A 22,540-nucleotide genomic window follows, 5' to 3' on the forward strand; every position below is an offset into this window, starting at 1 on the left:
CCACATTTTTCACAAGAATCTTCATCTTTATGTCGACCGATTGTCTTTGTTTTTGCTCCTTCAATTACTTTGACCAAAAACTCCGCTGTATTAGGCTCCGGCCATAGTATTCCTGTAAAGTAGGTTAATCACATAATGATTTTATAAACTCTCCTCCTCGGAAAGTTTACTTTTCATATAGATAGCCTGGTTGAAAAACACATTTCTGACCCAAGGGAGTTTTACTCCATTTTTAGGGTTCCGTAGCCAAATGGCAAAAAACGGAACCCTTATAGATTCGTCATGTCTGTCTGTCTGTCTGTCCGTCTGTCCGTCTGTCTGTCCGTCCGTATGTCACAGCCACTTTTCTCCGAAACTATAAGAACTATACTGTTGAAACTTGGTAAGTAGATGTATTCTGTAAACCGCATTAAGATTTTCACACAAAAGTAGAAAAAAACAATAAATTTTTGGGGTTCCCCATACTTCGAACTGAAACTCAAAAATTTTTTTTTCATCAAACCCATACGTGTGGGGTATCTATGGATAGGTCTTTAAAAATGATATTGAGGTTTCTAATATCATTTTTTTCTAAACTGAATAGTTTGCGCGAGAGACACTTCCAAAGTGGTAAAATGTGTGTCCCCCCCCCTGTAACTTCTAAAATAAGAGAATGATAAAACTAAAAAAAATATATGATGTACATTACCATGTAAACTTCCACCGAAAATTGGTTTGAACGAGATCTAGTAAGTAGTTTTTTTTTATAGGTACGTCATAAATCGCCTAAATACGGAACCCTTCATGGGCGAGTCCGACTCGCACTTGGCCGCTTTTTTTTATTGTGGCAATTAGCAACCGCGTTAGTTGTCAAGGGGACCCCAGGCTCTCATGAGCTCTGGCAAAATGCCGGGATATCGCGATGAAGATGGTGATGATTAGCAACCGAAATTACTTAAGGGTTCTTTCCCACTGAACATCCTGTTTTTGCGGGTAGGGTTTTCTGCAGGATCCCGTTTTAGGTAGTAGTGTAGGTAGGTAGGTGCTAATATAAAAACGGTCACACGAGCATTCTGTTTCAGGGATACTGCACGTAAGTATACTACTAAAACGGGATACTGCAGAAAATCGTACCCCTAACCGTACTTAACTCCTACCGTGACTCATGGTACGGGAGTCACTGACAGTATCAGCACAGACATACCTGCGCTAAGGTCTACGTAATCAACTTTCTCTACATCTCGCTCGCACTAATATGGGCGGTACGCTCACATTGGCATTTGTGGCAGTGTCAAACTGGCGGTAGCTGTACTGATATCATAAACGACGAACGATGAAACGATCTTTTACTTACCATCTTTTTCCAGTAAAATATACATAGGTACTTACGAGACACTATACCTACTTCAAGTTTATAAAAGTGGTCACCTTAGTAATTTAGTTTCATACAATTTATGTATAGAATGCTTGTGTTTTATACCTAACGCGTTAGCACAATGTTTTTACCTATAAGTACCTACCTATACCAAAATATCCAAGTGCAAACGAAGGGGCACATTAAGTAGGTACATAAATAAGATTAGTGGTCTATTTAAGACATTCGTTCGTTTGTTGCCTAAGACATATGGAAAAGCTATGCCTTATCTATACTAGTAGTTCGCCCCGAACTCAGAACTCGCGGTTAACCAAAAATTATATAGCTATTGACTTTGTTGCACCTACTTAGGTACTCGTATAGTGCGACATAAAATACAGGGTGGCCAAATTAGAGGTATACAACTTTTTTTTGCCGGCATTTTATTTTGGCGGTAAATATGACAGTTATTGCATGAAAATTAGTTTGTGTAGATACAGCAAATTTATTATGGAGCGTTTTACGACGGAACAACGTGTTTTAATCATTAAAAACAATAGAAACATTAAAAATAACGTTTCCCGGTCGATTAATTTCGAGAAACGGTGACATTGACTGGCCCCCAAGATCGCCTGATTTAACAGCTCCTGACTTTATTCTGTGGGGCTATCTAAAGGGACGTGTCTATGCTAATAGACCAACGAACCTTCAGCAATTAAAACAAAATATTCGAAACACTGTCGCTGAGATAACGCCAGAAATGTGTGAAAAAGTGATGAAAAACGCGATGAAAAGGGTTCGCATCTGCCATGCTGCTAGAGGTGGACATTTGTCTGACATTATTTTCCATGTGTAATTGCTGACCCTACATATTATATTTAACAAGGAATACTTAATACTTTTTATGTTTTATAGAATAAAATTTCAAAAATAAAGTGTATACCTCTTATTTGGCCACCCTGTAATAGAAAATAAATGATGGCGCCACTTTCTACGTGACTGTCACATTTGTGACGTAAAATGCTTACACATTAGAGTGGAGCGAAGTCCAAAATTCTTGAATATAGCAATGGAACCCCTCTAAAAGGATGTCAAATTTTTTATTATTTAAGGGAAAAAAAATAAAAAAAATATTGGTATATACTTTTAGCCCTCTACTATTCGATTATATACAGCAGCACGGGATCTGGTAGCTGCCCTCACTGACCCAAAAAGAAAATCCACCCTGTATAGCAATATATGCATATTTTTAATTAATTTAATTTATGCTTATTTTTTTTATAACAACATCATGCATTAAATAACATCTTTTTGTTACAGATATACTCGATTCCTATACTTATTTTTGTTTATAACGTATATTTTTATGACACGGTAAAACCACGTAAATCGAGGTTTTATGGAAAAGGCCCTTTAACCCGGATACTGTGCACAAATTGGAGTTAACAACTAATTACAGAACCGTGAAAACTATTTTGAACGTGATAAGATAATAAAAATACTACTAGTAAAAGTAAATATATGCCTAACATACGTGTGAACAAGACCCAAAAAGGGCGTAAGCGACGCCGAAGGGCAAAATTTAACGCTCATTTAATCATATAAATAACCCATTTTTGCAGTAAAATGATACTTTTCGTAATCAATAACACCGTTACTTTGCCACAAGAACGTCTAAAAAAATAACTCATACATATTTTTTACACTGTAGCATTTTCCTTGTTTTGCATGAAATTGCTGTTTAATATGAAAGTTTGAAATTTTATTATTTCATAAATATTGAAAAAGGTACAAACATTTTGGTAATAACTTATTATACGCTTATTAAGTATTATATAATTTCAATAAAATGTACACATATTAGTGAAATTAGTATATTTAAATAATTGATGAAAATGTACCTTTATTAATTTCTTTAGCGGCTGGATAGAGGGCTAAAAGTAGTGTTTATTTTGAAACTTGATATAATCACTATAATCTACATGACAAACTGCAACTTTTTGTACCGGTTCCACATTGATAATCAAATTTTTATTTTTTCCCATACAACGACGCCCCACCCTATTACACATGGCAACAATTTAGTATGGACATTTTTGAGTTCCATTTTATTTAATTTCTACTATTTTATGTCGCTCTATAGGCGGCAATAGATCAAAGATGGATTGTTTGCAAGGTATGTGGAGCCTTTAACTGATTGATTTAAGCAAAGAGTAGTATGTATAATATAGTTGGCCAAGCAGATCTTGTCAGTAGAAAAAATGTAGGCGCGAAGGGATATGCTCTCATAGAAAATTTGAGTTTCGCGCCTTTTTCTACTGACAAGATTTGCTTTTTTGCATCAATTTTGAAGCGCCATTTACAAGTTTAGCGTTAAGTAATATAGATGGCGCTATTTTTTCGAATAAAGGGCTTCGTATACGGCTGCCCCTCCCCTGGATTTAAGTCACCACCATAGAGATTAAAATAAACTGTATCTGTGCTAAGCCGAAATATTTCCTGTCAAATGTCAAATACATATATTATGTTTATTCTATTTTATTTTTATGTTGCTAATTATTTCAAAATGGTAAATTTGAAAACGATATTATAAAAGTGTAAGTCGAGCACTTTCATTTGATACTAAACTCGACCATGTTTCTTGCAAAAAAATGACCAGAATAGCAAGACCTCTCACAAACAGCTTTTTGGCCTTCTAAGCTCTTCTAGCTCAATAACCTCTTGATCGGGCCTGCTCATAATTTAATGACTAAAATATAATGCCCTCAACTACACGTTTACCCAATTTCATTAAAATTAGAACAAATTTACTTAAGTTATTGAGTATCAAACTATCTTCTGACAGTTCAGCTTAAAAACATCGAAATGCCGAGACGTGCCGCTAGCCAGCCGCGTGTTCAAAGTCGAATGTAAGAACTTCGCTTCGCTTCGCTCGCTCGTTCGATCAATACTATTATTGAATACTAGAATTTATTTCTTAAGCATATAATTCGTTATTCCATCTCATGCTTTGCTAATATTGACAATTAGCTCATGAAAATCTTTGTCCCAGCAACTTTGAAGTACTTATTGCACTGGGCACTGTCCATTTATTTACTTATACCCAGATATAACTACCTTAACAGGTATATTCGATATCCACCCATCATTATTAATTAGGAAGATAAAACTAGGAAACGGTTTTGGTACCTATTTCCATTTTATCTGCAAGGCAAAAAGTCGGAACACAAGAAGTTACATCAGTGCATAGCATTCACTAAAATCAGTCCCAAGTCCCAATATTTAAGGATCCGTACGAAAAAGATAAAAAGGAACCCTTGTGGTGCGATTCTGTGTGTCCGTCCATCCGTCTGTGACATTGCTAATTAAAAAAACAGCTATTTATCGATTTGAAATTTGGAATAGTCATGAAAATTCAAAATAAAATAAAATTTGTAACAACCTGTATAATGAGTAATGACTCCCAGTCTTGGCACAAATAACATTTTTTTTTAATATGTACTAATGTCTTATCTACGTCATATCCAAAATTCATCCGCTTAGCAAGGGTGGAACACTGTGAAATAAATGTAAATGTACCATTTAGTACCTTTTAGTATGTATCTAATGCAGGCAGCATTGATACAAATTTTATTTTGTTTTTTTTTTTTACAAGGGAATGAGATAGAGAGCTTTACATTTCTAACAACTTACAGTTCCAATAATATTTGAGCAAAATTGGGGATTAGTCCGTCACATAGATTTGGAGAAAAAATAATAGTTTTAGGGTATTGTAGATCCCCAGGGGGTCGCGGGGGGGGGGGGGGTTGAAATGTTGTGCAAAGTATGATAAATAAATAATAAATAAATAAATATTGGGGGACATCTTACACAGATCAACCTAGCCCCAAACTAAGCAAAGCTTGTACTATGGGTACTAGGCGACGATATACATACTTATATAGATAAATACATACTTATATATATAGAAAACATCCATGACTCCGGAACAAATATTAGTGTTCATCACACAAATAAATGCCCTTACCGGAATTCGAACCCAGAACCATCGGCTTCGTAGACAGGGTCACTACCCACTAGGCCAGACCGGTCGTCAAAAGGTAAATCCTCTTTAAAAGGTATCGTTTGGTTATAGTTTCGAACCAAAAGCTCTGGGGGCAATTTTTCAAAGGCTATCCTGCTACATCCTTTAATAAACTTTTTTCTAATTAACAAAAACCATAGATGGTGCTGTACACAATTATAGATAATTGAAAGTTTGTACGGAACCCTCGGTGCGCGAATTAGACGAACTCGCACTTGACGGGTTTTTTATTTTTATTTGGTTTGGTAGTGAAATTAAGAACTTGTAACAAAAAGGCTGGCCCAGGAAAGAGAAGAGTGGCGATTACTCCACCGACAAGAACATAGCTCTTAAATATTGATGATGAACTAGTATAAATAAATATATTTGACGCTGATAATACCCACCTGCGTAGCTAAATCAACCAAATTTGGTTTGTCGGTGACATATTTGGAGAGATTAGGGCCGATTAACGTATCATCAAGCCTGTTCGGAAAACTGGGTCGGATCGACGTCCCGCCCCGCACCCGTCCTGACAGTACACACACGTACACGTACTTACAGAGAGATGTTCAACCAAATTAATTCGGTGTAAAATACATGGTGCTGGTAGTGGTGGCAGTCGCCTGCCCTAGGTCTAGGTAGAGTAAATATATACAGGTAGAGGTTTATGGAAATAAAAATCCCTTCATATGCTAACGATTTTGTATAAGATAAATGTAAAGAGACAATGCTAAGTAAGCTATTTTCCGCGTTTTTGTAAACTGTACACAAATACATGCAACAAGGGCTTCAGATAACTTTTTTATCTATAGGTACGTACCTAATACCTAAGAAATATTATTAGCCTACCGACCTACCTACCTACTTACCGATAGATGCCAACAGGCAATATAAACAAATGTATCTAACTGTTTTCATCATTTTTCCCTAATTTTTGATGTTGTTTTAGTAATGACCCCAATATTAATCGAGTTTTTATCACTAGGCATAACAGCGGGCTCAGCACGGTTCCATTTTTAGGGTTCCGTACCCAAGGGTAAAAACGGGACCCTATTACTAAGACTCCGCTGTCCGTCCGTCCGTCCGTCCGTCTGTCACCAGGCTGTATCACACGAACCGTGATAGCTAGACAGTTGAAATTTTCACAGATGATGTAAATATCTGTTGCCGCTATAACAACAAATACTAAAAACAGAATAAAATCTATCTATCTAATACCTTTAAACGAGCAATTCGTATTTATTTATATATATATATATATATATATTTCGGGGATCTCGGAAACGGCTCTAACGATTTCGATGAAATTTACTATATGGGGGTTTTCGGGGGCGAGAAATCGATCTAGCTAGGTCTTATCTCTGGGAAAACGCGCATTTTCGAGTTTTTATATGTCACCCAGATATTAAAGATTTAAGTGGGGCTCCCATACAATAAACGTGATTTTTGACCGAAATTAAGCAACGTCGTGCGGGGTCAGTACTTGGATGGGTGACCGTTTTTTGCTTGTTTTGCTCTAATTTTTGTTGATGGTGCGGAACCCTCCGTGCGCGAGTCCGACTCGCACTTGGCCGGTTTTTATCGACTATCACTATGCCCGTCTAAAAATGGAACCATGCTGAGCCCGCAGGATTTCTTTTTAACACGCTTTTATTAGGTCCACCTGTATGTAACTATGTAATGGAATCTTACAAGTTTTTGATCCACTTCCCGGTTTCCGATTGAGCTGAAATTTTGCATACACATGTAAGTCGGGTGACAATGCAATATTATGGTACCATCGAGCTGATCTGATGATGGAGACAGGAGGTGGCCATAGGAACTCTGTGATGAAACAACGCAACCTAATTGTGTTAGGGGTTTTTAGGATTGTCTCGATGAGTATTAGTTGTCTGTCGTAATAAAAGTACAGTCAGCGATAAAAGCTTGTACTTACCAAAAATGAAATTTTTGCCAAAAACTTTTATTATTTTCCACCAAATAAATATACCTACTCGTACCGAAAATTATTCTAGAAGGATTTAAAACACGTATGACCTTTCCCTGGCAGGCTGCTTCCCGGATATAGGCGGTAATTCGGGCTCTAATCTCCGGCGACCCGTTCCATTGAGAAAATTTCAATTATGAACGTAAATAACATACCTACTGTTATTAAAAATTTAAGCATAGCACAGATATGCTTAATACTTACTGTTTCCACCCTGAATGGCCATTTCAAAATATTTTTTTAATTTAATAGTTATTATGAAAAATTAACTCGTTGTACCCATGTATTTAGATACATAATTATGCCCACTGATGAAGAAGGGAGGTTTAGAATCATACATAAATTAATATAATAGAATATTCTTACAGTGATTGGATGAGTAAATCCCACTCCTAATACAATAAAGTAATCTGAAATTCTTGCATTTTGTGCTGTATAGTTACGTAATATAATATAAGTAACATATTTAATAACGAAGTAATCAGTGAAAGTACCCATGTACAAAGATGTAACAAAAATGGCACAGTATTCTGATAATGCATGCAACAAAATTCGGATAAAATTAGTTTGTAATTTTCTAAACACATCGAAAGATTACGAGTTTGGTCACGAATCTCTTGCTATAAATGTGCAAGAAACGAATTCAGTTTAAAAAATATAATTGCCTACTGATTTGATATATTAATATCAGTTCATTTCGACCGTACTAGACTATATTGGCGCAAGAGGGGCACACTGATAACAAGTATCAAACCAATTACAATATTTAAAAATCTGAATAAGCCAACGGAGCCCTTAATTAAACACTGAAGACTCTCACACTCGCTCAGGACAGACACGTCACCTCTCTAATTTGATTCGTTATAAGCCTCCTCCCCTCCTTAATGTCAGGACCATTTGCGTGGCCTAAAATAAGACTACATTAAAAACAGGTGACGCTTGCAAGTTATTTGCAAATTTCTGGGGCTACTGAGGGAATGGAGTTTAGTTATTATACGTTGGTAGGTAGGTAGGTATTTACTTAAACGCTGCTGAGCTCTTGCAATTAAAATTTCAGACATAACTGCTGTCAAAAATAATTAGAGATAGTTGGGACTGGGTTGTAAATATGAAAATGTTTTACCGAAGTAGTTTGATTTGCTATTTACGCCTCATACCCAATGTTTCGCGCTCTATTTAATTGCCAATATAAAAAATACAATACCATATTTTCAGACATTGATAAGATAAAATAGTTTAGTTCAGGTTTACCCCTGGCGTGTAATTATATTTGCAAGTGAAAAGGTTAGTTAAGGTCACTGCGGACAAGACCGGCATACTTTATTTTTTTTTACTTTGGAGTGATCTAGTTTCGTTAATTATTCACCTCCGTTACCGTTTGTAATCGCATACGATGAAGAATTTAATAAGTCATAGTTTAGCCATAGTGACAGATCATTTTAATCATAAATTAAGCAAAAACATTAGTATTTTTAAAAAGACGGCGAGTAGACGGACTTCCCTTGTAGTTTAAGGGAAGTCCGTCTAGTAATGATATCAGCCAATCTATGGGTGCGTATATGTTCGTAGTCGAATTCCTAAAAAGAATGAATCAAGACAATGAAAAGTGTACTTTCAACTTGTTAATATAGGGTTCAGATTCGAAATAAACGCCATTTTTCTAATATAAAGGCAAGTCCGGCATATACTACGAAAATGGGGTGGTAAACCTTTTAAGGCTAATAATTACACGTAATTATTTTTTGGATTTCCGAAATAAAAGATCAATAGAAATTTTAAAATGTACTTTTTATTAGTTTCTTTTGATTTACTGAGATGAAAATTTAGGAAACTAACATCATGCGCAATGTCAGGAGGATTTATCGATACCTTATCAAATCGTTATAATATTAAAGTCGCAAAAACAGTTGGTAATCTCTGATTAACAAAAGTCCGGCATATGACGGACTTGCCTTGTATATAATAGACGGACTTTCAAACTTAGTCAAATTTTAATGTGATAAATGGTGGAACGTATAATTACAAAACTAAGCCAATTTCTGATATTTTAAACACAGAATAAAGATAACTGGTTCTTATGCTACTTACGTAGGTACTTTCTGATGCACAATCTTGTCAAAAACTATTTTTAACAATTTTTTTTTCGAACGGCTGCCGAATTATGACTTCGAGTTCAAGACACGAAATGACTTATTTAGGCGGATTGCTCTGAAATTGGTTGTCACAGCGCCATCTGTTTTAGAGTGAGGGAACTAACGCGCAAAACTGATTAATCGACTAGACTCCAAAGCGGCATACGCCTCTTAATTAGGGCTTGCAATTCGAATATTCGAATTTGTCGAATATTCGACCTGTTTTGATATTCGAATATTCGGCCGCTCAGGTTTCGAATATTCGAATATTTTTTATTACTATAAAAAAATCTATGTCATCCGCTGTAGTTACAGTTTCTGTGTGTTTTACGGGTATTTACAGTGAATGAGGAACGGTAGGTACCCAAATACGAAGGAAATAATATTTTTACTGTATTCCTCTCGATAGACTTCGTGAATACAGTGAAACCTAACTCAATTTAAAAGAAAACGAAATCAAAAAGTATGTTATTTTTACGGTGCGTAAGTTTTAAGTTAAAGGGTCATTCTGTATATCCAGTACAAGCGTACGTTAAGCGAATTTTTGAAGTGAAAACCTTGCCACTTATCGCAATTCTCAAATTTAATCATACCAAACCTGCCCAACTTGGTAATCTAACCATGCACCTTTAGCTGACGAATAATCCACCCAGTACTCAACTCAACTAACTTTTCCCCTTAAATATTCCAATATTATTATAATTAGCCGGCCATTAGGAATAATAACTTGCCAAAACAAATAAAGTCAATAAAGATTCAAAATACAATGAAATTAAAGGCCTTTTTACAGGCCTCTGAGTGACAAGTTAATTTAAATCGGAAAATAATTACCTACTAAAAAAATATCTTACATACCTAGGTGTTTGGATGGTTAAAGTTATATTATTTCACGCAACGACGCATTTATAATAAGTTTTATCAAGAAATATTAAATACGTCTAATTTTGGCGTTTTACTTGTTTTTATAAATGTGGGCATCTTATAAATAGTAGGATGATAAAATCTAGTAAATTAAGTGGATTTCTGCCAAATATCCTTAGTTTTAGCAATATGTGAAAAAAGCTTTTGAATAAAACGATAATAAACCGATTTCTCGTTCCTTTTCTTATTTTTTATAATATTCGAATAATTATTCGAATATTCGAATACGTCGTCAGAAAAAGTCGAATATTCGAATATCTGAAAGTTTCGAATATTTGCAAGCCCTACTCTTAATTCAAAAGTTATAATGTGTAGACGGACTTGCCTTGTAGACGGTCTTGCCCGCAGTGACCTTAATTAGCGCACTCACTGGTGGCCAGCGAATGCGCGCCCGTTAATACGTGATCGAAAATGTATACTACCTAATTGAATATGCAGATCCTATAAATGACATTTTCGAAGTTTCGAAGCCCCTAGCTTCATAAAACTAGGGTTCCGGTGTTGTATTTTACAAATATTCATTCTTAAATAGGTATGACTTATTCTTACTATGTTGTCGATTATTTATTGTCAAAGGATCATGCCGAATTTGGCCTATGATTCGATAAGCATGCTATATATACGATAAATTTAATCATATTTCTTACAATCTCATACATATATTAGATTCCAACGGACACTTCTTAGTAAAGAAAATAAGTTAAAGAGTAATTAAACCAAATCAACACATCCCACGCCATTAGGTACATAGAATCAATGACATTTCATAAATGGACGTCCAGAGTCAAACAAAAAAGTATGGCAACAAAATACTTTTCTACGATGTTCCTGTTGATGCTAATAACGCTCACTTCAAAGAAAAACATTCATACCACTAACGACATACTGTTTTAAACACTAAGTATCATAATTGCATAAAGAACTGCGATACAGTAAAAACTTTTTATTCGAATTAACCATGGACCTAGAATATTACGGACGGACTGTCACCTAAGACAAACTGTGACACTGCAATGGCGGACGGTTTGAATGTGTGCGTGTAGACGAGTGTTACCATGTAACACAAATTCTCCCCTAATGGTGAAACAATTATTTTTAATATCGTCCTTGTTTTCAAATAAAAAATTTAGGACAGTTTTACGTTAGACAATAAAAAAGGTGTGTACGTATTTGATTTTATAGGTCTTGAAAATGCGCAATATTGCACAATTACTTTGTGCAAACATTATTTTCAATACCTAATGATATTTAGCATCGTAATGAAATCAGTTCGTCATGTTTTTTAAATATATACATTTAACTTGAAACATATCTGGCTTTCAACAAAAAAAAATATAATACATAACAAACAAACGTTAACTATCAAACATGCATGCTATCGGGAAATTACCATACCGACCTAGTTTGAAATGCACAATCAATAATTTAACCATTTACCTAAATGATCTCTTAATACATAATGATTTAATAAGAAGGGTATCAATTACCCTACTTTCGGGAAATTACCCTATTCATGTTACTGGTCACACTCCTGTTTTGCAGTTTCATAATTTATAAACAACAAATTATCGTGATTTTACGTACTAATTGATAAACTTAAGTATGAAAAGTTATTCCGTGACTTTTTTTCTTTCGATCGGTACAATTCTAGCAGGATTTAACTACGCATGCCGGCATACTTTATATTTTTCTTCGACATGTTTACTTCAATGACGTTTCGATTCGTCTGACGGCAAACTGGTGGATGTGGGCTGTCAATGTGTGTGTGTCACGCGTAAATACTATGAAACTGGTGGATGTTGGAATCACAGTTGTGTTGTAAGCGAAACTCTGTCCGTAATATTATAGGTTCATGGAATTAACGAATAGAGTCGCTATGGATTGTGTTTTCATATTAATTATTACATATTTATTTGATAGTATTGTATGAAATCTAGAAGAGCACCAATTTACAATTAGCTTTCACCGGCTTTCCCCACTGAAGTCGTTTTTTACTTTAAAATTGATTAACTTTTTTAATAAGACCTTATTTGATATCAGGGTATGAATAACACGAAAATAGGTTAAAACTTAAAAATATATTAAAATAAAGGGAAAAATATAAATCTAACTTTTTTTATAAATTACCTATATGATAAACATACAAAATAGGAATTCTAACTTCTTTGAAATAAATTAAGTTTAATATTAAGTACCTTTTAGGCAAACATTTGTTTTTGAAACATTCTTTTTTGAAATGAGCTAGACTTATCGAATTCATTATAACAATCCTGTGATTGTTACTGTAAGTATTTCTTCTTTCTCTGGAATTGATAATATATATGTTTACTTAAGTGATTGGTTTTACATTTGATGCTATAACAATTTTGACTATAAATCAGCTCTAGTTGTTATAGTCTATTCCGGTTCGCATGCTATGTCTTATTCATTTAAGGAAGTCGTATTAAATATATTATTTTATTTAAAAAAATATATCCTAATAGCAACTCATTCGATTTTTGTTCCTTGACAGCCTTTAAACGCCCAATATCATCGATATGTTTACACTATTTACGGCACCTTATTTCCTTGTAATAAGGCATAATAATATTTAACATGGCCCGATACAAGGCAGAATTCCTAACCTCAAAATCGTAGAGAAATTCCGCTTTTATAATGTTCTGTGAAGTGTCCGTGAATTTCTAATAACTATCGGGACTTTCATTTCATGTTTGGAGCCTAATAATATACCACCCATGTTTAGCGAGTGTTGGGCCAATCTTGTATGGGAGTGGAACATCATCCTTTGGATAAAATTTTGTGGATAGATTGAATTCCCTATTCTGTATTTAATAAGCACAATTTCACCGTCTGTCCTAAAAAAATCTACTGAGTTACGAAAATGTATGGTAACTCAACGAAACATTACGTATTTCGTATTTATTCCAAAATGAGGCGCTCTTTAACCCGGCCAAATTATATTATGCAAGTACTATAGCAAAAATAAAATCGACAACAAAATAATAATCTACCTTGGTATCCTACAACTAGGTATATAAAAATCTCACATCTTACCCAGAGCCCATAGGACTAAAAGAATAGTTAAAATAAGGCAACCCATCAATCCGATTACATTCAGGGCCAATAAAAGGCGTTTACGGCGAGTGAATTCTTCCGTAGAACTAAAAACAAACAAATGTTTTATTCAAACTCTTCTAGTGATGTAATTAACAGACCTGTCAGTAAAGGCTCGTAGAATATTAAGTTCTGCTTGTACGGTAAGTGCCCCGATATAAAGTACATCACTTATGTTAGGGCACTAACTGTGGTACAGTTAATGTACAGTCAGCAGCAGAAGTTGCTAAGCGGGCGAGGTGTTCAAAATTACCTTGACGCGCTCTTATTCTCTTAACAATAAAGTCGTGTCAAGTGCATTATGAACACCTAGCCCGCTTAGCAACTGCACTGCTGCTGACTGTACTTGACTGTGCACGAAAAAAAACCAAATACATAGTTTAGGTACAGAGCTAGGGCGGTTTTTAAGACCAAAATGTATGAGGTTCTATGCAGTTGTTTTTATATCGTGGATGGTCACTGTAAATCGTGGACGATATCGTATAAAAGCGTCTGCATACCCTCATACATTTTGGTACCTTGCTGTGTCGTAAAAAAACATTTGTTTTTAAAGCGAAACCTATAAACGTAGAATACATTATGCTGAAGCAATCGACATCAAAATCAAAGTGATATGTTAAGATTTAGTTCGTGGAAATGGTTTCTCCCGAAATGGAATATGTATGTAAGTAAAAAGTACCTTTTGTCAGTAGCTGTACTTCCCTCTTAACTTCATAAACTGTGATCCAAACAAACTAAAGTAACTAATGGTCTCTATTAACTACAGCTGGACCGAAGTAACCGTAGGCCTCTGCTGGAAATCGAGCCATGTGACGTGAACTGGTGGATGCCCTCTCTACTATGTAGGTACTAACAGACCTTTGACAAACACAACTAACAACCTTTAAGTGGATACGGATAGGTACCCGTAGCCATTATTTTATTGTCTCAAATGAACCTTTCTCGTTTAAATTAGGTAAGTACTCTAAAAATCATGTTTCCTTGTAAATGTTGCTGTTGCTCTTACTCTCCGGTAACCAGCCGGTAACCCATATGTGTGAGACTTAAATACATATAGATGGTCAAGCAAATCTTGTCAGTAGAAAAAGGCGCGAAATTCAAATTTTCTATGGGACGATATCCCTTCCCGCCTACATTTTTCTGCCGCCTTTTTCTACTGACAAGATCTGCTTGACCAAGTATAATATCGATAGTAGGTAGGTATTTTTTGCATGAGAATGTGTAGCGTGGGGTATCAGTCTTATATCTAACTATTTTATGATATGATAAAATTAAACTGGGTACCAACCGGTCTATTATTATTTTCTCCATTGTAGATTTCCGGTGTTCTCTCAATAACTATTTTTGTTAGGCAAAAAAACAGAAATTCTCATTTTATAACCTTATAATATTTACTATTCGCGTAATCTGACACTTTATCTAAAGAAAGTCATAGACTTAGTATTGCCATACGTGTGCGCCCTTGAGGGACAGAATATACGTTATGCGATGAAATTAAAACACGTTTTAAGGGCCTACTGCAGCCGCGTCTGGCGCTTCGTAAACCACGCCCGCTAGTTCTTCCCTCCCCGCTAACACGCACACATGGAAACGCTTCGCGCCCCACGTGAAGTTTGTGTGACCTTTTAGCACCATCTAACGTTACAGAAGTTAACTACCATTATACGCGGTCGCTGCGGTCGGCCAGAAACTTAAATTCGGAAAAAATTGAAACAGATGGCGTTGTTACTTGTTCATAATAGCAAACAATAAAATAATTAATTCATAAACCTGCATATTTATTGTTGTTTTGGAAGACGTTAACAGCATAGAAGCAGCAGCGTATATAGCATATAAGTTAAGAGTATTGATAATAAGAAAATAGCACAAGAACAGAAAAGAGATTATTTTTGATAAAATATGATGAAAACAGATTTACTTGATTACGCTCACCTGACTTTGCGGTCACTAAATGCAAATTTCAACCTTATTGTTATGGGGTTACAATACCCCTGGGGTTGCAGGCGTCCATAGTCGTTATTATTATAAATGCTTTGGTTGAAATACTTTTTAACCCTCGAATTTTTCATAGGTACAGTCACCTGCAATAATATGTTACTCTTCGACGGCCGCAAAAATATGTGACACGCTCTTATGGCTCTACAAATAAGATCTAACATGATCTACCGCAAAACGGCCTTCGGTGTGTAACATATTATTGCAGCTGACTGTACTCGTATTCATTGTTGTATAGGTAGGTATTAATATCTTTTATCCGATCGATTTGCATTTATTTGAAATAAATCACAGTGTTTAGTAATTATATGTTTTATTGAATAAGAGATTATTTAGTTATGTAAGGAATACAGGGTGCCTTTTTGAAACACTCATTTTTAGGGTTCCGTAGCCAAATGGCAAAATACGGAACCCTTATAGATTCGTCATGTCTGTCTGTCTGTCTGTCCGTCTGTCCGTCCGTATGTCACAGCCACTTTTTTCCGAAACTATAAGAACTATACTGTTGAAACTTGGTAAGTAGATGTATTCTGTGAACCGCATTATATTTTCACACAAAAATAGAAAAAAAAAATTTTTTTTGGGGTTCCCCATACTTAGAACAACTGAAACTCAAAAATTTTTTTTTCATCAAACCCATACGTGTGGGGTATCTATGGATAGGTCTTCAAAAATGATATTGAGGTTTCTAACATATTTTTTTTCTAAACTGAATAGTTTGCGCGAGAGACACTTCCAAAGTGGTAAAATGTGTGTCCCCCCCCCCTGTAACTTCTAAAATAAGAGAATGATAAAACTAAAAAAAATATATGATGTACATTACCATGCAAACTTCCACCGAAAATTGGTTTGAACAAGATCTAGTAAGTAGTTTTTTTTTTAATACGTCATAAATCCCCTAAATACGGAACCCTTCATGGGCGAGTCCGACTCGCACTTGGCCGCTTTTTCTGGATAATTTTGAATTTCAATTGTCAGGGGAGCCTACATTATTTTTTAATACATTTTACAACGACAACAAACAAAAGTACAAATTCGCCGTATTTTTATTACCCGGGTCGATCGCAACAAAATAGAAAATCATGTTTTTCAAATCTAAATCTAATTTATCTCAAATAACCAAAAAGTCAATCTGACTAGAACTTAAAAACGAACTGAATTATTTTAATATGTCGATTTTTCTTGGTGACCCAGGAGAATTTTTTTTATCCCATACAAAAAGAGCGTATCCCAATCGCGTATCGGTTTTGGTTTTTACTTATAAGTGTGAAAAATATATTCTACCATATACGAAGGATGTGTGTTTTTTCATGTTTTATGTGTCTTTTTGTACAATAAAGTGTTTTACTGCTACTAATATATCATATTAACGATTAACTAAAAAGGTATTTACATCTAATTTAACTGGTAAATTATTAAAGTCCGCTAAAATTAATATATATTCAAAAAAATATTTGTTAATATGTCCCAAAATCATGGCTCATTTTTTAAGTCTCCTGACTTACCAAACATATCGCAACGAAGGCAAGGGTACAACGCGGCATCGTGAACCTAATAACGTAACGTTTCAGTTACTTTTTTAGTCGCCGACCATTTTATCCGGGGTACGAAAAGAGGTATTAGATCTATCCTGGGTCTAATATGTTATAAAAACATAGTTTTTTGAAAAATGTTCGTAGGTAGTACACAAAATTTACATTTTCTTTTAAATGTGATTTGGGTCATCGTTCTCCCTGGTGACTTTTCTGGTGACCCAAGAGACATCAATTTTATTATGACTCAGGAGACTTTTTTTCTATGCACTTTGATTTTTTTGATGCGCTAATTTTGTAATCTAAAATAACTTTAAACTGCTGATATACTTATATCACTTTGCTGATGAGTGGAAGTGGAATTTAAACTTAATTTATTGTTCTCTCCCTTGACATTTTGGCATACATTTGACATGCTGCAGTGCACTCCTAACGTTAATAAAGACATAATTTTTAGAAAAAGCTTTAGGAAAACTCACTCTTGAGCTTAAAACGATTAAGTCCTTATCATATTATGTTAGATTTTTAGTACAGACCCCAAATCAGTGAAAATGTGTCTTAGCCAACTAAATTTGTCTCTGGGAAAAGTACGATATCCCTAAAAATTGTACGTACATTTCGCATTTTTCTGAAGGAACGGAATTCATAAATTGGGTTATTATTATTTTTTCAGATTATTTGATTGCATTGACATATCACCAAGATAGATAGAACATTTAAGTTACCAGAAGAAAAGCATTTGTGTTCTTTTATACAGTGTGGAAAAAGTAGGTTCGATTCCCGGGCGCGACTAAGCGAATTTAAAAAAAAAACAACGTGTTGCATTCCGGGAGTGCCGACAGAAGTGAAAACTCAATGACTAGTCCAAAATGTCTGCAGCACTATGTATAAATGACCCATCCTCCTTTCTATTGAAAACTTTTGGTTCCGAAATTGCTGGTCAGTGAGCTTGTTTAAAATTCGAAATTCAAATTTATAGCGTTAATTGTTTAAAATTCGAATAGAAATTGTAAAGTTACCTTGCAGACCTCGCATCTAAATATATTTGGTCATGATATTTTGAGTTTTATTCACCAGTACTAGAGTTCACTTTTATTAGCGATTTCATCAAGATGTAGCTTTATTGAATTATATTTGAGTGATATAAAGTTATAATACTGTGAGATCCTCGTATTTCAGCCCGTACAAGATTATAACCTTTTTCATGTAATGTCATTGAGTTTTTCTTTATTGATTTAAATGCCATCTAAACCTTACGGTCACATGATCGCCTTACACTGTCTCGAGTTTATCATTTTTTCCCCACCTCAAAAAGTGCCTAGCGCCGCTAAAGAAGTTTTCACTTCAAAAATCTTTGAATGCAGTTGTTTCTTTAAAAAACAATAATGTTTCATTTAAGTAAAATGAGCAAACTTAAGGTTTTAAGGCACTTTCCCTCCAGGGCCCATAATTTTTTTCCACCCGGTAGTAGACAACTATTTTTTTCGACTAAATGAAGTTTTATTAGATAAATCGTTGATCACATGGTTCGTTTCACACATCATATCAAATCGTTTGTCATCACAATCAAAATTTGTCAAAAGTAATGAAATTTATGCCAAAAAAACATAAATAAAACATATAAATTCAACACATTTTTTTAATAAAAATCTTTCTCGATGATATAAAAAAGAACATCGACAAATTATGTTCAAAGAATTAATATCAAAACAGATGTCATAATTAGGATTGGCTACTTTAAGAAAGGGACAGAGAGATTTAATCCTCTCGCTCTGCACGTTTTTCTCATTCCTCCTTGTCAAGCCAAAATAAACTATAAAATGAGAGTAACACAGTACATTGTAATATTCACTTTTTCCACGGTATCATGTCATTGTAAATTACTTATGTGAAATTGTAGTGGCGTGCGACTTTCAAACCGGAGGTCACGGGTTCGAACCCCGGCCCGTGCAAGTGAGTTTTTGTAAGTAGGGACTTTTTTTAGTGGTACTTAAATATAATAACTTTTCGTATTATTGAAATAAAATATTTTATTCAAACAAACTTAATAATATAATAATTAAAACGAATAATATCAATTAGTTTATAATATTTATTCAATTATTTTAAATTATTTGAGCATGAAACATACTAGATTTATTTTTATCATTACAATAGAAAAAAAGCAAAAAATATATTCTTATAGATATTTTATTTTCAAACAAAAATAAAGCAAAAAGTTACGGTTAGATTCTGATGGCTATATACCAAACAGCTACCGATACATTTCAATATCTGTCGAAATTTCCTAACCCGTTGTAACTGACAAAGAGTATAGATTTCGACGTAGCATGACGTAGCTAAGCAAACACGCACACATGCGTAACATATAGGCCTGTAAGAAGGCACCATCATAGGTTTACCTCCGATTCCGTTACTACTCAATGGAGTTACGACTCAACGTTTATTGGATATTAAAATTTTACGTAATTCGGAGCGCTGCGCGAAGTGACATAGGTCTTACCTCTTTGAGGCACGACGGCCATCTAACATTACTGGCATAAAGGATGCATTTATGACTTTGACGCATGACAGAAAGAGAAACCGAACTGCGTAAAATGGGCGTTTGCTGTTGAATTCATGAAATCAAAAATCGATAATAAATCCATCGGTAAAGGATAATAAGTTAATATTTAGTTCTTTGAAAGTTAAGACGAGATGAAAACCTTTGCTGTAAGGTGGATTGTGCTGGATATGGATGTGTTTTCTAGTTGCACGAAACTAAAACCGAAAAATGAACACGTAAGTTTGGATTTATTTTCTATCGAGAAAATTTTAAGCATTCGTGTTTCGACTACTACGAAATCACTTATCATATAGTCAAGAAACATATATCCGAAAATCACTACTGTTTGTTTCCGGGGCTAGCCACTGCCACGTTTCTAAGATCCTGTTATTTTTCGATGCACGGCAATACAACTTACATACCAAACATAACCTACGCAATTTGTTCGAGTTCATTGTTACCCACCATAAAACCAAATTCAGGGTAGGGAAAAGTAGGGAATAAAAAAAGTAATATTGTGATAAGGACAAGCAATAAAAACGCTTTCCCTGCTACTCCTGTTGACTGTTGAAATATAGAAGACTCCCCTTAGAGTCTGTGCGGAAAGAAAAGAGTCGTGGAATGTATGTGGCCCAATACATTCCACGACTTTTCTCTTTTCGAACAGGCTTCTACACGATTTCCGTCGCCGCTCATGCCTGATCCAGTTATAGATTTATTTAAAAAGTTCACCATTCAATAAAAATGGGTACTTATAAAAAAGTTGTAGGTAAATTAGATCATTATTGATCCCTATTATAAATCTTTGTCTGTCTGCCTGGCTGTTACCGCTGAACCTACATATTTAGATGTAATTTGATATGGAGATAGTTTGAGGCCCGAGGCAGGAAATAGGAGAGTTTTTATCAATCATCATCATCATCATCATTCCAAGCAGACAAAGTAACGGACAGAAAATAGCATATTATATGAGTCGTGAAGAAATAGATAATAAAACATTGTATGAGAAGGGAGCAAAATGCAATGTCGAGAGAGAGAATCTAGAGCGAAGCGGAAAACCCAAGAATAGAATTTATTATCTGGCGAGGTATTCTAGAATAGACTACTTCTGTTTAAAATATACTTTTTGAAATACGTTTGTATTAAATGTAGTTTAGTTAGCCATGAATAAACGAATTCTTATTCTTATTCTTATTCTTTATCTTGAGCGTAGTGTCCCGAGATAAAAATAATTTAACTACCGTTACTACTCTCTGATTTTTATTCTTCATAGGAATATAGGAAAATGTATAAAATATTCTGAAAGCATCGTTTGAAGCAATAATGTAGGTATATTGCTTATTGTTATGAATGATTACACGGATTGTTCAACTACATTCTGTGTACCCGAATTAGAATTCTGATAATGTTCTGTAAAGAAATATACGAACAAACAGCAACAATCTTACTATATAACTGTCCATCGGTGGATCTTATGTCTTCTGTAATACTTACGTAGGTACCTAAAGTCTCGAGTTTACGGCTGTTTAAAACTAAACGTCTCGTTTCTATAGGGAATAATACGCGAAAGTCTGCGTAGGGGGCGCCACTCCCACAATAAGTCATAATCTAAGGGTCTACCGCAAACGAGAAACTCAAAATATTGTTATGTAACCTCTCTATCACTCTTGCATATTCGAGCGATAAAGAGGCAGATAGCTGAGCTTTGATTTCGCGTTTCCCGGTAGATCCTTTGTAAACAAACCGCCTTGATGTATCAATGTCATATTTGAATGTCTGTGTAAAATTGACAAAAAACAGTTTAAGGTACAGTATAAGTTACTCTATGGTATACTTACGTCGCTAGTGCTGCACTCTGGCGGCAAAATATTGCAGTAATACTCCCTATTCGATCGCGATTTCGCGATGGGATGACAAACTAACACCTATTTGTTGACCTCGACCATATCAGGTGATTGATGAAGTAATCATGAAATTGAATACAATCAGGTACAGAGGAGATAACAAGTATTACGTTTAGTTTTCCTTGTAACCATGAACATTGTAATAGCACTTAATTACATTATTGCAGAGATCCTAGGTGAATGAGCAATTTTGTTGCACGGGGCGAAGATGAGTCTTACAACAAGATGCTTAAAAAAGTATACTTTAAAAGTAAATAAAAAAAGTATATTTTTAATAAAATTATGAAAATAGCGCCCACTAATAATAATAAAAATATATATTTTTGAAACATATATTACTCGTACCTAACACTTTTAGGTAGGAGGAGGAGTAGGTAGGAGTAGGAAACACTTTTCTGCCTCTACGCGTGAGTCGTCAAGACGAACGCAGGCACTTGTAATTCCTAGGCACAGATTTGCGAAAACAGGTAACTTTTGCCAAATTATAGGCCCACGCATCTACAACATGTTACCGTCTGATATAAAGGATATTGCCACAGATCTCATTTTTTGGGTTCCGTACCTCAAAAGGAAAAAAAACGGAACCCTAATAGGATCACTCGCGTGTCTGTCTGTCTGTCCGTCCGTCTGTCACACCCTATTTTCTCCGAAACTACTTGACCAATTAAGTTGAAATTTGGCACACATATGTAAGTTTGTGACCCAAAGACGGACATGTAACGTAAACAAATTAATTTGAAATATGGAGGCCACTTTTGGGGGGTAAAAGAGAAAATTAAAAAATAAAGTTTTCCAAACTATATCGTGTTACATATCAAATGAAAGAGCTCATTTTGAGAATCACAAATATATTTTATTTATAATTTTAAGATAAATAGTTTAGCAGTTATTCAATAAAATAGGCAAAAAATGACCATTCCCCCCTCTTTATTTCTGAAACTACTAAGTCTAAAATTTTGAAAAAAAAATACGCTAAATAGTTCTTTGCCTAAAGATGACAGGAAAACCTAT

General features: G+C 34.7%; 1 long non-coding RNA gene across 1 annotated transcript; it reads right to left on the reverse strand.

Moving 5' to 3' along the window:
* LOC134661133 (uncharacterized) lies at nt 1-14,932 on the reverse strand. Its single transcript, XR_010097927.1, has 3 exons — nt 14,842-14,932; nt 13,494-13,600; nt 1-112 (listed from the first exon to the last, which is right to left on the reverse strand). It is a non-coding gene; the product is annotated as an uncharacterized LOC134661133 (long non-coding RNA).
* Nucleotides 14,933-22,540: the final 7,608 nt, after the last annotated feature.

The sequence above is a fragment of the Cydia amplana genome, chromosome Z (assembly GCF_948474715.1).
Source record: "Cydia amplana chromosome Z, ilCydAmpl1.1, whole genome shotgun sequence".
In the NCBI taxonomy this organism is placed as follows: Eukaryota; Metazoa; Arthropoda; class Insecta; order Lepidoptera; family Tortricidae; genus Cydia; species Cydia amplana.